General features: G+C 39.1%; 1 long non-coding RNA gene across 1 annotated transcript in view; it reads left to right on the top strand.

Annotated features, from left to right (window-relative positions):
* Window positions 1-16460, top strand: part of LOC131383793 (uncharacterized) — a 125590-nt gene that overhangs the window by 65325 nt on the left and 43805 nt on the right. The window contains exon 2 of the long non-coding RNA XR_009214077.1: window positions 10318-10439. This is a non-coding gene — a long non-coding RNA (uncharacterized LOC131383793). The remainder of the gene's footprint in view (window positions 1-10317; window positions 10440-16460) is intronic.

The raw sequence follows: 16460 nt of genomic DNA, 5'->3' as shown, positions 1-16460 counted from the left end.
GTTGCTCTTTCATTCAGAGTATTAGAAATACCCTAACTGGGCCAGGCACAGTGGCTCATGCCTGTAATCCCCTGCACTTTGAGGGCCAAGGCAGACGGATTGCCTGAACTCAGGGGTTCAAGACCAAACTGGGCAAAGTGGGGAAACTCTGTCTCTACAAAAAATACAAAAATTAGCCAGATATGTTGGTGTGCCCCTATAATCCCAGATACTTAGGGGGCTGAGATGTGAGGATCACTTGAGCCCAGGAGGTGGAGGTGCAGTGATCCATGTTCACACCATTGCAGACCAGCCTGGGTGACAAAGTGAGACCCTGTCTCAAAAAAAAAAAAAAAAAAAAATGCCCTAACTGATTATAATCCTTACCACAGCTCCTTTGCATCATCCAGAGATGGGCCATGTAGCCCTCTGAAGGCCTGGTGTTTCCTCTAGACACATCAGAAATAGGATAGGACAGGCCGGGCGCGGTGGCTCACACTTGTAATCACAGCACTTTGGGAGGCCGAGGTGGGCGAATCACGAGGTCAGGAGATCGAGACCACGGTGAAACCCCGTCTCTACTAAAAATATAAAAAATTAGGCGGGCGTGGTGGCGGGCGCCTGTAGTCGCAGCTACTCGGAGAGGCTGAGGCAGGAGAATGGCGTGAACCCGGGAGGCGGAGCTTGCAGTGAGCCGAGATTGCGCCACTGCACTCCAGCCTGGGCGACAGAGCGAGACTCCGTCTCAAGAAAAAAAAAAAAGAAATAGGATAGGACAATATTTTAACTGAAATGACATATGACAACTCAAAACTATGTATGTGGCCACCTGGGAGCTAGCCTCTTAGAATGATCCAAAAACTGTTTAATTTGGTTAGCACTTTTGATAAATAAATACTGAATTTGAATGCCCTTAGACTATAGACATGCTTACTCTGATTTGCAAAAGCCAGCTACCTCTTCTAGATTCTATTATTCGCTACTTTATTTCCCTGTCTCTGAACTCCCCAGTACACCTTGTAATGTTTACTTTTAGATGTCAACTTGACTGGATTACTGAATACATAGAAACCTGGTAAAGCATTATTTTGGGGTGTGTCTGTGAGGGTGTTTACAGAAGCGATTAGCATGTGAGTGTGAGTGGACTAGGTGAGGAAGACCCTCCCTCAACGTGGGCGGGCACCATCCAATTTGCCAGGGCTGGAGAACAAAAACAGAGGAAAGACAAATATGTCCATCTATTTCCTAGAGCTGGGATGCATTCTTCCTCTCCTATCTTTGGACATCAGAACTCCAGGCTCTAGCTTTTGGACTCCAGGACTTAACACCAGCAGCTCCCAGATTCTCAGGCATTCAGCCTCCAGCTGAGAGTTACACCACTGGCTTTCCTGATTCTGAGGCCTTTAGACTTGGTTTAAGCCATGCTACCAGCATCCCAGAGCCTCCAGTTTGCAGATGGCCTGTTGGGAGACTTCCCACCCTCCATAATTATGTGAGCCAATTCCCCTAATAAATCCTCTGTCATTTGTCTATGTACATATCCTATTATATCTGTCTTTCTGATAACTCTAATACACATCTTCTACATATATTTGTGCAACTTACCTGTCCCCTACAAGTATTTGGGCTTGCTAATTCCTTTGTAGCCTGCATTAGGCAAAGCAGTCTCCTTCTATTCCTATCCTTATTTTATTTTGCTTTTCTTTTTTTAAATTTTTTACTTTTTCTGGCATGTGCCTCTAGATGTGATTCTTTCCTTATTTTAAAGTATGCTCAGGCCAGGCATGGTGGCTCACACCTGTAAGCCCAGCACTTTGGGAGGCCGAGGTGGGTGGATCACCTGAGGTCAGGAGTTCGAAACCAGCCTGACCAACGTAGTGAAATATCATCTCTACTAAAAATACACAACTAGCTGGGCATGGTGGCACATGCCTGTAATTCCAGCTACTTGGGAGGCTGAGGCAGGAGAATCGCTTGAAGCCAGGAGGCGGAGGTTGCAATGAGCCAAGATCATGCCACTGCATTCCAGCCTAGGTGACAAGAGTGAAACTCCATCTCAAAAATAAATAAATAAATAAAAATAAAGTATGCTCAGCTATGCATTGCCCAGCAAACTTACCACACTTTAATACAGTAATTATAGCTAACATTTATACAGCTATTATGTGCTAAACACAATTCTGTGTTTTCTATGTATCAGTTTAGGTAATCCTCACAACTAATTTATGGGTAGGTATAATTATTTTTTCTACTTTTAAGAGAAGAAAAGAGGTTAAGAGACTTGCCCATAGAGGAAGTAGTGTTAAAACCCAGATGGTCTGACTCCAAAATCCACCTCTCAACCACTATAGAATATACTGAGCCCTTGATGTCTGCACCACATAATGTCAGTTATTTTCTGTATACACCTTATACATTTTAACAATACAAATCTTTTCCCAATATCAAGCCAATTCTCTGTTCCTATAGAGAAATCAAAGCTCTAATATCAGATTCAGTGTCTCAGGCCCTCTTGCATGTCTCCCTCCTGTTTACCTGCAACCATGCACATTTTCTTTTAAATCCATGCATTCTCACTGTTGGGACTAACTCAGGGCCATGTTTCAGCCTGAGTCTTTTCCTCTAAGGTATATTCTAGGCCATCTTCTACTAAATATGAGTTCAATAATATATGAACAGAGGCCACTATGAGCTGCTTTAATCCCAGGAGAACCCTAGCTTTCTTTGCTCCAAGTTCTTCCAGCACTGTGCATACAGGGTTTCATTGAGAAGAATATTATCTCTGCAGAGTCTCATTCCCCAAATCTTACCTTTCTTCAGCGTTGAAATCACAAAACCTTGGTTAAAGTTGTTCTTCTCAGGGTGATGCAGGCATTCTTTTCTGCAACCCATCTTCCTGTTCCAGGAGGAATTTGCCTATTTTCTCTAGCATTGAATATTACTCCTTCAGCCCTGGCTGAGGAATAGGATGAAGAAGAAAATTGATCTTGGAGTGGAGAACACAGAGCAATCCAGCAGTACTTGGTATTTTTAAGTCAGAAGTTTACACACTGAGGCTCTGTCTTGAGGTCAGCCAGACACCCTAGAACTGAATCCCCGTCTTCACCAAGACAATGGTCGACTTACTGGATCCCATACTTGTGCATTAGCCTTGCTCTTCTTGTGGGGATTTATCCATAAATAGGACAACAGCCCTTAAAGTTTAAGATTCTTTAGTGCTCTTACCTCCTAAACCTTAGCTGTGTATATACCCTTTGATCAGTTTAGCTACACCAGATGTTGGTGATCAGAATTCCAAATTCTGCTTTTTAAAAATTTTTTTAAATTTTTTGAGACAGGTTTTGCTCTGTTGCCCAGGCTGGAGTGCAGTGGCGCAATTATGGCTCTCCACAGCCTTGACCTCCTGGGCTCAAGTGATCCTCCCATGTAGCTGGGGCTATAGGCACATATCAGCACACTGAACTAAATTTTTATTTTTTTAGAGACAGGGTCTCACTATGTTGCTTAGGCTGGTCTTGAACTCCTGGGCTTAAGCAACCCTCTGACTTCAGCCTCCCAATGTGCTGGGATTCCAGCCATGAGCTACCATGCCTGGCTAGAATTCCAGCTTCTGAGTCATATGCTACTAGGTTGGGCTTTGGACTCCAATACTAATGTAGTCTACTCGTGATTCAATCAGGACTTTGTGGGCCCCCAAGGATTTCTCTTGTTTAGGTCAGAGGCAGACTGAAAGACTGTTCACCAAGAACTACACCCTAAATTCAGATCTGGAAATCCTATGATTTGAATGGAGTGAGGGGAAAGTAAAGATGAATACAAGGAAAAATGAATCATAGGCATGAAAGGCATTTCTCAAAGAGCCCTAAATCTGAACTCACGTAAAACATAATCTCCTAAATTTTCCTAGGGCTGTAGTTGTGTTTTTGGAGTTAATTTGGGGCATGAAAGCTGTATCAGAAGGATATACAGCATCCAAGCGCTACGTTCATCTTACAACATCAGCCATATTGGAGACTGGCACTCCAAAAATGCAGACTTGGCCGGGCGCGTTGGCTCATGCCTGTAATCCCAGAACTATGGGAGGCTGGGGCAGGCAGATCACCTGAGGTCAGGAGTTTGAGACCATCCTGACCAACATGGTGAAACCCCGTCTCTATTAAAAATACAAAAATTAGTTGGGCATGGTGTTGTGCGCCTATAGTCCCAGCTACTCGGGAGGCTGAGGCAGAAGAATTGCCTGAACCCGGTAGGCAGAGGTTTCAGTGAGCTGAGATTGCGCCACTGCACTCCAGCCTGGGTGACAGAGCGAGACTCCATCTCAAAAAAAAAAAAAAAAAAAAAAAAAATGCAGGCTTAAGGGATGCTAGGCCACTGCTGGAGCTTTAAAGTTGGTCAGCCACCCAAAAAGTGTCTCAGTGTCTCCTAGCAAAGAAAAAATTAGGGAGAAGTCCAGGATAACTTCTGAATGCCTTGTAAGATGGGAGTACCAAAACCCCAGACAAACAATATAAGAGAGAATGTGATGATTTCAGTTTTGGTTTGTAGCTGTCTGTAATATTCAGGAATAGATGTCTAGCAGGCGGTTGGATATACTGGTCTGAAATCAAATTACAGAGAGTTCTGGGATAGGGATAAAGATTTGTGAGGCAGAAGCCAAAAAGGTAGTAACTGAAAGCCTGAGATGATCTTTAGATCTTCTGCAACCCTATTACTCTATAATTATTGCTTTTCATGTTGATGACAAATTTAATTTTTGCCTACCAGTTGAGTGCATAATGTTTTAAATGGGCAGAAAAAAGTGCCACTGTTCTTTTGTATCTTCTGTGACATAATGCATCGATTCTGTATTCAACTGTTCTATGTAAGGATACTCTTTTAAAGAATGTTAATTGGTGCAGAAAAGGAAAAGGAGTGGAGTACTGTTATGAAGATTCTGATGTGAAGCTCCTCAGCAGTGCCTCTCATTTTCAGGCAGATGTTTTACTTTGACTTTTAATGTCTTTGGTTAGGAATATTTCTCATAATGGAATTGAGAATATATTCATCATAATATTTGAAGTGCCTGTTGAAAAATTAAAATTTCTTAGTCCCTTTCAGAGCTACTATGTTATAATATCTCGAACTAATATTTGAGACTCCCTGGCTTGTTAACTATGATTCCATTGAAGATGACTATTGAGGTAATCAACTTTATAACAATTCTCAAACTTTAGTATATATGTCAGTCAGCTGGGTACTTACTAAAAATATGGATTCACACCTATTCTCCAACCCTAGTTTTGTTTAGTAAGTCTAGGAAAAGGCCAACATATTTGCATTTTAATAAACACTTGTATCTGTGATTACCTGATTACACATTGAGAAATAATATTTATTTCTTAGTATTACCCTAGAAATTCCAGGAGAAGTATAGAATAGGATTTCTTAAAACCTGAGATCCAAACATCCCAAAGGAGCCTGAGAATAAAATTTAAAGAGTTCAAGAACTTGGGTGGGGTAGAATACATCTTTATTTTCAGTAACTCCTAATTAAATCTAACATTAAAAAAATTATAAATGTAGACAACAAAGCACAGTATTAAGAGAAATTCCCCTAACTTTGTCATCAGCAGAAAACACTGAAATTTTTATATTGCATTGGAGTTGCTGCAAATATCTTGAAGTGTTGTTTATAACCATCACTACTTAAAAGTTATGGTAGTTACCAGACTGCCATTAGATTTCACTTAATTTAATAAAGAAGCATATGTATTACTCTAAAACTAAATTTGAAAACATTTTGAAAACTGTGTCTTGATAAAATTGGTTTCTTTCATAATCCTACGTATTTCTAAAAGCATTTACAAATTATTACAAGAATGGTCCATAGGTTTTGCTAAAATATTTAAAAGCTCGATGGCACTAAAAGGTCAAGAATCTTAGTGTAGGAAAGAATAGTTCCTTATGGAGACATTAGGGAGGCATATTACTTAATTCCATGGGAAAAATCACAAATACTTATAGATCAGATGAGATTTTTGACTCAGTCTCCATTTCCCCTTTCCTGACGAATTTTTCACTCTTCAATATCTCTTCTCATGGACTACATATCTTCCCCAATTTGTTTACTCCTCCTCAACAGTTGAATGGCTCTGTTTTGCATCAACGATGACAGCTTTTAATCACAGATCTCAAGCCCATTATGAACATTAATTAATGTCTGATATCACTTAATGAGGTAGGTAAAAACTATTACTGTTTCGTAGATGGGAAAATCAGGTTTAGGCAAGTTTGGTGGCTTGTTCTTAGGCCACCCAAGAAATTGTGGCTCATTTCCAAAATTAAATGCTTATTCTCCTCACAGGCAAATGATGTTTTTTTTTCTTTCACAGTATACCAATCTGTTGCAAAACCTATTTTGCAAAAAATAGATTATTGATATAGGAATGGAAATAACCTTTCTTAAGGCAGAAACGTTTGATAGTATCAATATTCATACTGCTTCAACCCAACAATGTATTGGTTGGGTTTTCTCTGAAAAATAATAGATGTCTTGGTTATAGGGAAAAAGCCCCTGCTCAAATAAACCATTAAATTCACTATCCATTGTTTTGAATACAATAAAAGTTGATTTTAAAAAAAGAGAAAAAAACCGACTACCCATTTTGAAATAAAGCAGTCAGTTTCTTCTTGTATTTAGAAACTCTACCCAGTAAGAGTTGGAGAGGAACAAAGTGAACATTAGTTATCAAAATGCATTGACTTACCTTTTGCTTTTAAGACACCATACACAGTCAGTAAGTACTTTTGTCTTTTTGTGGTAACTTTGTTTTCTATGGACTCATGTTGCTTTGATCAATGGTATTTGTGTGCCTCATCTTAATCTAACTGTTTTGTTGTTTGACCGGTCCATCTGGCTTGACAGGCTAATGTGAAAAATTTGAAAATTCTTTGTGATTTGTCTTTTTAAATAGTATTTGCTCTTCTCTTGTTGTTTTGCTAAATCTTCACTTGCCTGGCAAATAAGGCAAACAGAAGGAATATGATTTGGAATAGTTGAATAAATAAATATTTGAGAGAGAAAGGAAAGCTTATTTTTTATAGAAAAATCCAATTAATATATGAGAAAAGAATGAGGAAACTTTAAAATTTCCAATAGACACACACAATTATTGCAGGTAAAATATGTGGAAGGATTCTAAAATCAGTGGGAAAAAGTTTGAGGAAAAATAAGATATTTGCATAGTCTCAAATTATTTCCTGTAACATACCTATTAATAATGGGAAAAGAGGGATAATTACATGGAGAAATTTGGCAGATACCACCATGTCTCCTGGTATTCTCCAAAATTAGTAGGCCTTAAACAAATGTATTAACTTTTCTCTCAAGCCATCTCTTCCTGCTCTATATTCGATTTTCATTTAAATTATTAACAATTAGCCAATTTCTTGAGCTAGAATTATCAGAATAACCTTTGACCTCTCTTTCAAGACCTACTGTCCCTTCCTTCCTTCCCATAACTATTTGCCAGATTCTCTATTAGTCACTGAGAGTACTATTGTGAAAGAGCAGACATGGCCAGTTAATACTCATGGAGTTTACAACACGGTGGGGAATATACATAAGAAACATAACACATAAATAAAATAATTACAACATGTAAGAGGTGCCATAATGAAAATATGGAGGGTAATATGGTAGAAATTTACTGAGATAAAAATATTGAAGAAGGCTAATTCAGCTAAGCCTTCTGAACCTGAGACCTGAAAGATGAGAAAGTTATGTCAAATGCTGCTAAGAAGTCCAACAATTAACAACATTAAAATCTTTTGCTCTGAAAAAGACACTGGTAGAAAATGAAGACAAACCTATAGACTGGAAGAAAACATTTAAAGTCACATTTCTGACCAAAAAAACCACCACCACCACCACCAACAAGAACCTGTGTTCAGAATATATAAAGAATGCTCAAAATTCAACAATTAAAAAAACAAAAATATAAACAAATCAACTCAAAAAGATATGTTGATGGTAAATAAGCATATGAAAAGATATGGTACTCATTATGGAAATGCAAAGTATGATCACAATGAAATGCCCAAAATACCTATGAGAATAGAGAAAAATGCCTGATACTACCAAATGTTGGTGAGGATGTGGATCAACTGGAATCCTCATATTTTGCTGTCATAGCCACTTTGAAAAACAATTTGACAACCTCGTTGATTTAAGCAGATTTAAACAGATACTTTTACCATCATATATTCTATCATATAAGAACATACTTTTCATAATGCAGGAGTCTGACTCTCAGATATTTACCCAAGATTTATGAAAGGTTATGTTCACACAGAAATCTGTACATGAATGTTTATTGCAGCTTTATTTGTAATTGTCAAAACCTGGAAACAATTCAAACTTGAATAAATGAATTAGCAATTTGTGGTATATCTATACATTGGAACTCTTCTTAGCAATAAAATGTGGGAAATATGGATTCATGTAGCAACATGAATGAATCTCAAATATATTTTGTGAAAGTGAAAGAAGATAGAAGCAAAAAAATTTATATTGTATGATTTTACATATTTAACATTCTAGAGAAGGCAAAAATATTAAGATGGGAGACAAATCAGTGGTTGCCAGGAGCAGGGTAGAGATGGAGGCTCACCATAAAGAGGCAGCAGGAAGGAATTTGGGGAGTGATGAAACTTTTTTTTTTTTTTTTGAGATGGAGTCTTGCTCTGTTGCCCGGGCTGGAGTGCAGCAGCATGATCTTAGCTCACTGCAACCTCCGCCCTCCTGGATTCAAGCGATTCTCCTGTCTCAGCCTCCTGAGCAGCTGGGATTACTGGTGCAGGCCACTACTCCCAGCTAATTTTTGTAGACATGGGGTTTCACCATGTTGGCCAGGCTGGTCTCGAACTCCAGACCTTAAGTGATCTGCCTGTCTCGGCCTCCAAAAGTGCTAGGATTACAGGTGAGAGCCAGTGTGCCCAGCCTGATGAAACTGTTTTTTATATGACCGTGATGATGCTCTATGAATTTGTCAAAATTCATAGAAATATAAATTATCATAAGTGAATTTATATAAATTTTAAATCTGTAAAATTTTTTAAAATTAAGCAAAATAAGAATTGAGAAAAGACTTTTCACGTTTTTCATTATGCATTTCATTGGTGACTGAGCAGTTTTGATGAAGTGGGGCTAATCGAATCCAAATTGCATTATGTTTAAGAGGAAGGGAAGTGAGTAAATGGAAACATGTGTGTGGACTTTTCTAGAAGTTTGGCTATAAAGGAGGGAAGGGAGGTAGATGGATGAGAATGTGAGCTTATAATAAATTTTAATTTTTTGGGATGAGACCAATTAGAAATAAAACTAATAAAAATGTGCAAGACCTCTACTGAGAACATTACAAAAGTTAATAGAAGATATAAAATTTCCAGATAAGTAGATGCATCATGTTCACTGATGAGATGACTTAATGCTACAAAAATCTAAGTGTTCCCTTAATTATTTTATAAATCCAAACAATCTCAATAAAAATGCTAATGTGTGTGTGTGTGTATATGTGTGTGTGTACTTTGCCAAATGGATTCCAAAATTCATTAGGCCAAGCAAATGTATAAGAATGGCCAAAATAATCTTTGACAATATTAGGAATTAATTCATCAGTTTTGAAGACACATTATAAAGCTATATTAATAGAAACACTGTGGAACTGGTGCAGGAATAGACATCCAATTTTGAGATAGGAGCAAGGTCGTCTCCTTGAGGAACAATTCTACAATTCTACCAGTAGAGTATACTGTAAATTTTCCACTTTGCCTTCCTGAAAGTCACTAGAGGCTGTTTGATAGGTTATCTGTGTACTGGAAAGAGGGCAACATCGAGATTTTTCTGGGATTACTGGGACAGACTTAGTGTTGATGCTAATTCCTGGAGAACTCAAATGCTCTTTGGCCAAATGGTCAGAGTGGGGATTTATAGATGTTAGATGTTATATGGAACTTTGATCTAATTTCTTCTCACAGTGGGCCCTATGGTAATTCTCTTTATTTCTGAATTTGTAGTTCCCAAGAAAACACTTGAAAACCAACAGACTCTTCAAACTGGCTCCATTGCCTGTAGAATGATGGCTAATAAGAAAAGGGCCAAGTAGAAACCACTAGAATTACTCTGATCAACCGAAATGTTAAATCAAAAGCAATAGTGCATCAGTGAGGAGGTCTGTGGAGATTAATGTCACCATGAAAGTCTTGAGGGATGCAAGAGTGTTGATTTAGCTTGTCATGATGGTAGTGGGCGTTTGGAGAGTGATAGAGGATTTTCATAAACTTTTTTTTTTTTTTTAGATGGAGTCTTGCCGTGTTGCCCAGGCTAGAGTGCCATGGCTTGATATTGGCTGTCTGCAACCTCCGCCTCCCGGGTTCAAGTGATTCTCCTGCCTCAGCCTCCCAAGTAGCTGGGATTACAGGTGAGCGCCACCACACCTGGCTAAGTTTTGTATTTTTAGTAGAGATGGGGTTTCACCATGTTGGCCAGGCTGGTCTTGAACTCCTGACCTCAAGTGACCAGCCTGCTTTGGCCTCCCAAAGTGCTGGGATTACAGATATGAGCCACTGTGCCCGGCCAACTTTCATAAACTTAATCAGGTGGTGACAGGAAATACTACTGCTTTTGTATATGTAGTCTCTTTACTGGATCAAAACAACAAAATCTCTGATACCTAGTATGCAGCTATTGCCCTGGCAAATGCTTTATTCTCTCTATTCCAACCAAGAAGCAATTTGCTGTCACATGATTAAGATAAAAAAAAATTCACTGTTGCTTTCAGCTCTGTGGCTCTCTGTCATAATCTAGGCTACATAATCTATGAAATCATGCTTATAGATCTATTGGGAAACTTTAGTAAGACACATTTGTGCTGGGGGAGGAGGTAAATCCCATGAAAACGTATTGAGTTCCCAAGGTCCCTGGGGTTCGAGATATACTAAGAGCTCTCCTCCAAAGTAAAAGTTAACTTGATATATCTCCCACCCACTAGCATTAAACAAGTGGGTACTTTGTGGACCTCTTCTGGATCTGGAGCCAACATATGTCTAATTTGTGTGATTTGCTTTGCCCATTTACTGAGTTTCGAATGGAGCTCAGAGCAAAAGAAGACTCTGAAGCTAGTCCAGGTTACAGTAAAAGTTATTTTACCATATGAATCAGCAGGTCTGTGACTTTTAGGGCTGTTCCATGGAGCTTCTGGCGAATCCCCATAAAGAATTACAATCTATGCTTGTAAGATTTTAAAACAAAGCTATGTAGATATTCATCCACCTTTTTAGAAATGGCATCTTTCTTGCCACTCAGTTCTGGTAGAGATTGAATATCTGACCATGGGACATCAAATGACCAGGCAATCTGAGATGAGTGTCATGAGCTGGATGTATCTGATCCCCACAGCTCTAAAGTTGGACATCAACAGCAAAACCCCATTATAAAGTGATAGTGGTGTGAGATTGAGCTCAAAGAGATACTGAATATGTGATTTGCATGAATTGAGGTTTAGACTCTCATGACATCTACTGTTATTGCATTGCTGCCTGTCCTTCAACTCACACTTCTGACCTCATGGGGAGTTCTCCCTGACTGAGGAAGAAAAAAATTCAGGCCTGGTTTACATATGATTCTGAGTGATATGCTCACACAGATGGAAGTGAATTGATGCACAATTATGGCCCAACTCAGAGGTGGTCTGGGATGATAGTAAGGAAATGAAATACTTCTACTGAGCTGGACTTCAAGCAGTGTATCGGTCTGCTTGCCCACTCCGCCTGGAAGGAGAGATGGCCAAAAATATGGATCATATTGACAGTGGCTAGGGATTGTCACTGGAAATTCAATGACTTGAAAGATACACAATTGGAGGAATGAAGATAAGGAGATCTGGGCAAAAGGTATTTGTATGTGCCCCCAGAATAAGGACAGAATATGAGTATTTGTCTCATGTGAATTCCTACCAAAGGTCACTGACTGAAGAGTCTTGCAGTTACCAGCTAGACAAGAAGGCCCATTGTATGCATAACATTCAGCTTCTAGCTTCATCTATAAGTGCTTCATCAAGGGCTTATGAACAAAGTGGCCTTGACAGCAGGAATGGAGATTACACATGGGTTCAACAACATGAACTTACTCTCATCAAGGCTGATCTGATTAATGCCACTGCTGAGTGCTTGCCTGGCCAGTAGCCTAGCTGAGCCTCTGAAAGAGCAGGATTCCCCTGGGAGACCAGTTACCAATCTGGTGGCAGGTTGATTTTCTTGAATATACTGTCACTTTGGATAAATTTGGCTTTAAAATTTGTGTTATTTGTCTGAAATGTCTGTCAGCAGCACCATCAATTAACGTATGAATATTTCATTCACTATCATGGTATCACACATAATAGTGTTTCTCCAAGTATGATCCATGAAACTGTAGGGATCTCCAAGACCCTTTCAGGGGATCTGTAAGGCCAGAACAATTTTTAAAACAGAACTAAGACATTACTTGCCATTTTCTTTGTGTTTACATTTATACTGATAATGCAAAAGCAATGCTGGGTCAAACCTCTGTCTCCTTAGCACAAATCAAGGCAGGGGCACCAAACTGTACTGAGTTATAAGATTCTTTGCCACTGGGGACTCAGAAAAATATGTAGTTTTACATCAAGAATATAGTGATGAGGTAGTAAAAATGATTACTTATTGATTTTTTTTTTTTGAGATGGAATCTTGCTGTGTTGCCCAGGCTGGACCCTAATTCCTGGGCTCAATGGATCCTCCTGTTTCAGCTTCCCAAGTAGCTGGGACTACAAGTAAATGCTACCATGCCCAACTAATATGATTAAATATTAACCCTTTAGTACATGGCTTCTAAATATTCTGTGTGGCAAATAAGTCATTCATATAGTACTTTTGCTGCATACAAAAATACAATATTTGTCTTGTGGAAAAGCATTTGTGTGATGAAGTTGTGAGCCAAACTAGCTGATTTTTTTCATGGGGCGCTATTTTTACTTGAAAGAACAATTGACAGACAAATTAGGATTATTTGGACTTGGATATTTGGCAGACATTTTCTCAAAAATGAATGCAGTAAGACTGTCATCTCATGGAAAACAACTGACAGTATTTTGTTATCAATAAAAAAAAAAGTTAAGCTTTCAACTAAAAGTTAGTGTTTTAGAAAGCCATCCAGTACTCTGAGCATGAAAACTTCACAATTAAGATGTTAAAAATAATGTTAGTGTAATATTAGTGATTGTCATTATATTTTATTGTACAATGAAATGTGCCACTACTTGGAAGGTCTGAATAACTCAGTAATGCAATATTTTCCAAATGTTCAAAGCATGATGTTACAAAATCATGAATGGTAAAAGTTTCATTTAAAGTGCAAGTTAGGCCAATAGTTTTAATGTAACACAGTATATTGAATAACAAATTTAAATAAAAGGCAAAAGACAAATTGAGAAAACTATTTCAATACATATTAACACCATCAGAAATAGCACTTTATATTATTTTAATAAATAGAATAGATCATTGAGTTATTTCTACTTGTTTGGGTATAGAAATGAAATAGTTTTTTTTTTTAATTATTGTTTGAAAATGTGCTGTGTCAAAATTTCTTTTTCATCCCTTAGCACACTCTTGGGCAGATTCCAAAATCTTCTGGTTATTTTTTATTTTATTTTATTTTTCGAGTTGGAGTTTTGCTCTTGTTGCCCAGGCTGGAGTCCCGTGGCATGATCTGGGCTCACTGCAACCTCCACCTTCTGGTTTCCAGCAATTCTCCTGCCTCAGCCTCCTGAGTAGCTAGGATTACAGGTCCCTGCCACCATGTCCAGCTAATTTTTGTATTTTTAGTAGAGACGGGGTTTCACCATGTTGGCCAGGCTGGTTTTGAGCCCCTGGCCTTGTAATCCGCCTGCCTTAGCCTCCCAAAGTGCTGGGATTACATGCGTGAGCCACCACGTCCAGCCTGGTTTTTTTTTATTTAATGTGTCCTGCATGGTTTCAAACCATCAGGTCATGTCTTCATTCCTAGTACTACCAAAAGCTGTGTTTCTGGCTACTGGGAGTGACTTCAAGAAATGGGTAGAGGGATTAGAAAAATGCTACAAAAATAGTTCCTGAATAGCCAAAATAACTACTCTCTGAATTGTATTCTTCCTACTTCTTAGCAGTGTGCTTTGTATGGAGTGGCAGATGGGGGTAGGAAGAGGCTGTAGGGCTATTTTGTAAACCTTGAGGGTAGGGAAAACTCTCTGTTCACAAATTTGATGGCATTTTTATGTCTTTCTTTAGCATGTAGGATACTTGGCACCTCTGGAGTTCAGCTTAAGTCTAAGCCTAGATTGAAGAGAGTAGAAAAGTCTACCTAACACCCTATTCTATAAGAAAAATACTAATACTACAATAGAAAAATGACAAAAGATCCTAAGCAGAAAATCCACAAAAATACAAATCACTAATAAACATTTGCAATCTTAGGAAATCCAAAATATTGTTGGACCAGTTGATATAGTTTGGCTGTGTCCCCACCCATATCTCATCTTGAATTCCCACATGTTGTGGGAGGGAACCAGTAGGAGGTAACTGAATCAAGAGGGCAGGTCTTTCCTGTGCCATTCTTGTGATAGTGAGTAAGTCTCATGAGATCTGATGGTTATTATAAGGGGGGGTTTCCTGCACAAGCTCTCTTTGCCTGCTTCCATCCATGTAAGACATGACTTGCTCCCCCTTCCACCATGATTTTGTGGCCTCCCCAGCCACGTGGAACTGTGAGTCCAATAAAATTCTTTCTTTTGTAAATTTCCCAGTATCTGGTATGCCTTTATCAGCAGCATGAAAACAGACAAATACACCAGTATGACAATTTTATACATCATACTGCCATTAAAATTTATAATATCAAGACTGGGTGTGGTGGCTCCCGCCTGTAATCCCAGCACTTTGGGAGGCCAAGGTGGCAGATCAGCTGAGATCAGGAGTTCAAGACCCGCCTGGCCAACATGGTGAAACCCCATCTCTACTAAAAATACAAAAATTAGCTGGGTATGGTGGCATGCCCCTGTAGTCCCAGCTACCTGGGAGGCTGAGGTGGGAGAATCGCTTGAACCCAGGAGGTGGAGGTTTCAGTGAGCTGAGATCATGCCATTGCACTCCAGCCTGGGTGACAGAGCAAGACCCTATCTCAAAAAAAAAAAAAAAAAAATACATAATACCAAAATGTTTCAAGCTTATGGGTGATAGGCACTTTTCATACACGGCTGATGGATTTCAAATAAGAATAACCAGTTATGAGGAACAATTTGGAGACCCATGTCAAGAACCTGTGTCAATATAAATATATTCATACTCTTTGACCTACTAATTCCTTTTCCAAAAATTTACTCAAGAAAATAATCTTAGATACTATATTAGTCAGTTTTGCATCACTATAAAAAAAAAACCCTGGGATTGGGTAATTTATAAAGAGAAGAGGTTTAATTGGTTCACAGTTCTTCAAACCATACAAGAAGCATGATAGAAGCATCTGCTTTTGGTGAGCCTCAGGTAGCTTACAATCATGACTGAAGGTGAAGGGGTAGCCACCATCTCACATGGTGACAGTGGGAGCAAGAAAGTAGGGGAGGTACCACATGCTTTTAAACAACCAAATATAAAATTAACTGAACATGGTGGCACATGCGTGTAGTCCCAACTACTTGGGAGGCTGAAGCACGAGAATCACTTGAATCGGGGAGGTGGAGGCTGCAGTGAGCCAAGATTGCACCACTGCACTCCAGCCTGTGTGACTCCATCTCAAAAACAAACAAAGAAACAAAAAAACAAACAAAAAAACAACAATAGCCAAATCTCACGAGAACTCATTCACTATTGTGAGGACAGCACAAAGCTATAAGATTAACAACCATGACCCAAACACCTCCATTCAGGCCTGATCTCCAACACGGGATTAAATTTTAACATGAGACTTTGAAGGGAAAACTATCCAAACCATATTATTCCACCCTGGCACCCCAAATCTCATGTGCTTCTCACATTTCGAAACACAATTATCCCTTCTCCCAAAATGACATTGGTCCTCCAAAGTCTCAACTCACTTCAGCCCCAACTCAAAAGTCCCAGAGTCCAAAGTCTTATCTGGAGATGAGTTATTTCCACCTATGAGCCTGTGAAATCAAAGACAAATAATTTACTTGCAAGATGCAATGGGGGTAGAGGCATTGGATAAACATTGCCTTCCAAAAGGGAGAAACTGGTCAAAAGAAAGGGGCATCAGAGCCCATGCAGATCTGAAACCCAGCAGAATAGTCATTAAATCTTAAAGCTCCAAAATAATCTCCTTTCACTCCATGTACTGCATCCAGAGCACACTGGTGCAAGGAGTGGTCTCCCAAGCCTTTGGGCAGCTCCACCCCTGTGCCTCTGCAGGCTGCAGTCCCAACTGCTCTCAA

The sequence above is a fragment of the Hylobates moloch genome, unplaced genomic scaffold (genome assembly GCF_009828535.3).
Source record: "Hylobates moloch isolate HMO894 unplaced genomic scaffold, HMol_V3 SCAFFOLD_6, whole genome shotgun sequence".
NCBI classification, from domain to species: Eukaryota; Metazoa; Chordata; class Mammalia; order Primates; family Hylobatidae; genus Hylobates; species Hylobates moloch.
Note: the sequence above shows the minus strand (reverse complement) of the source record. Positions and strands in the feature narration are given on the sequence as shown.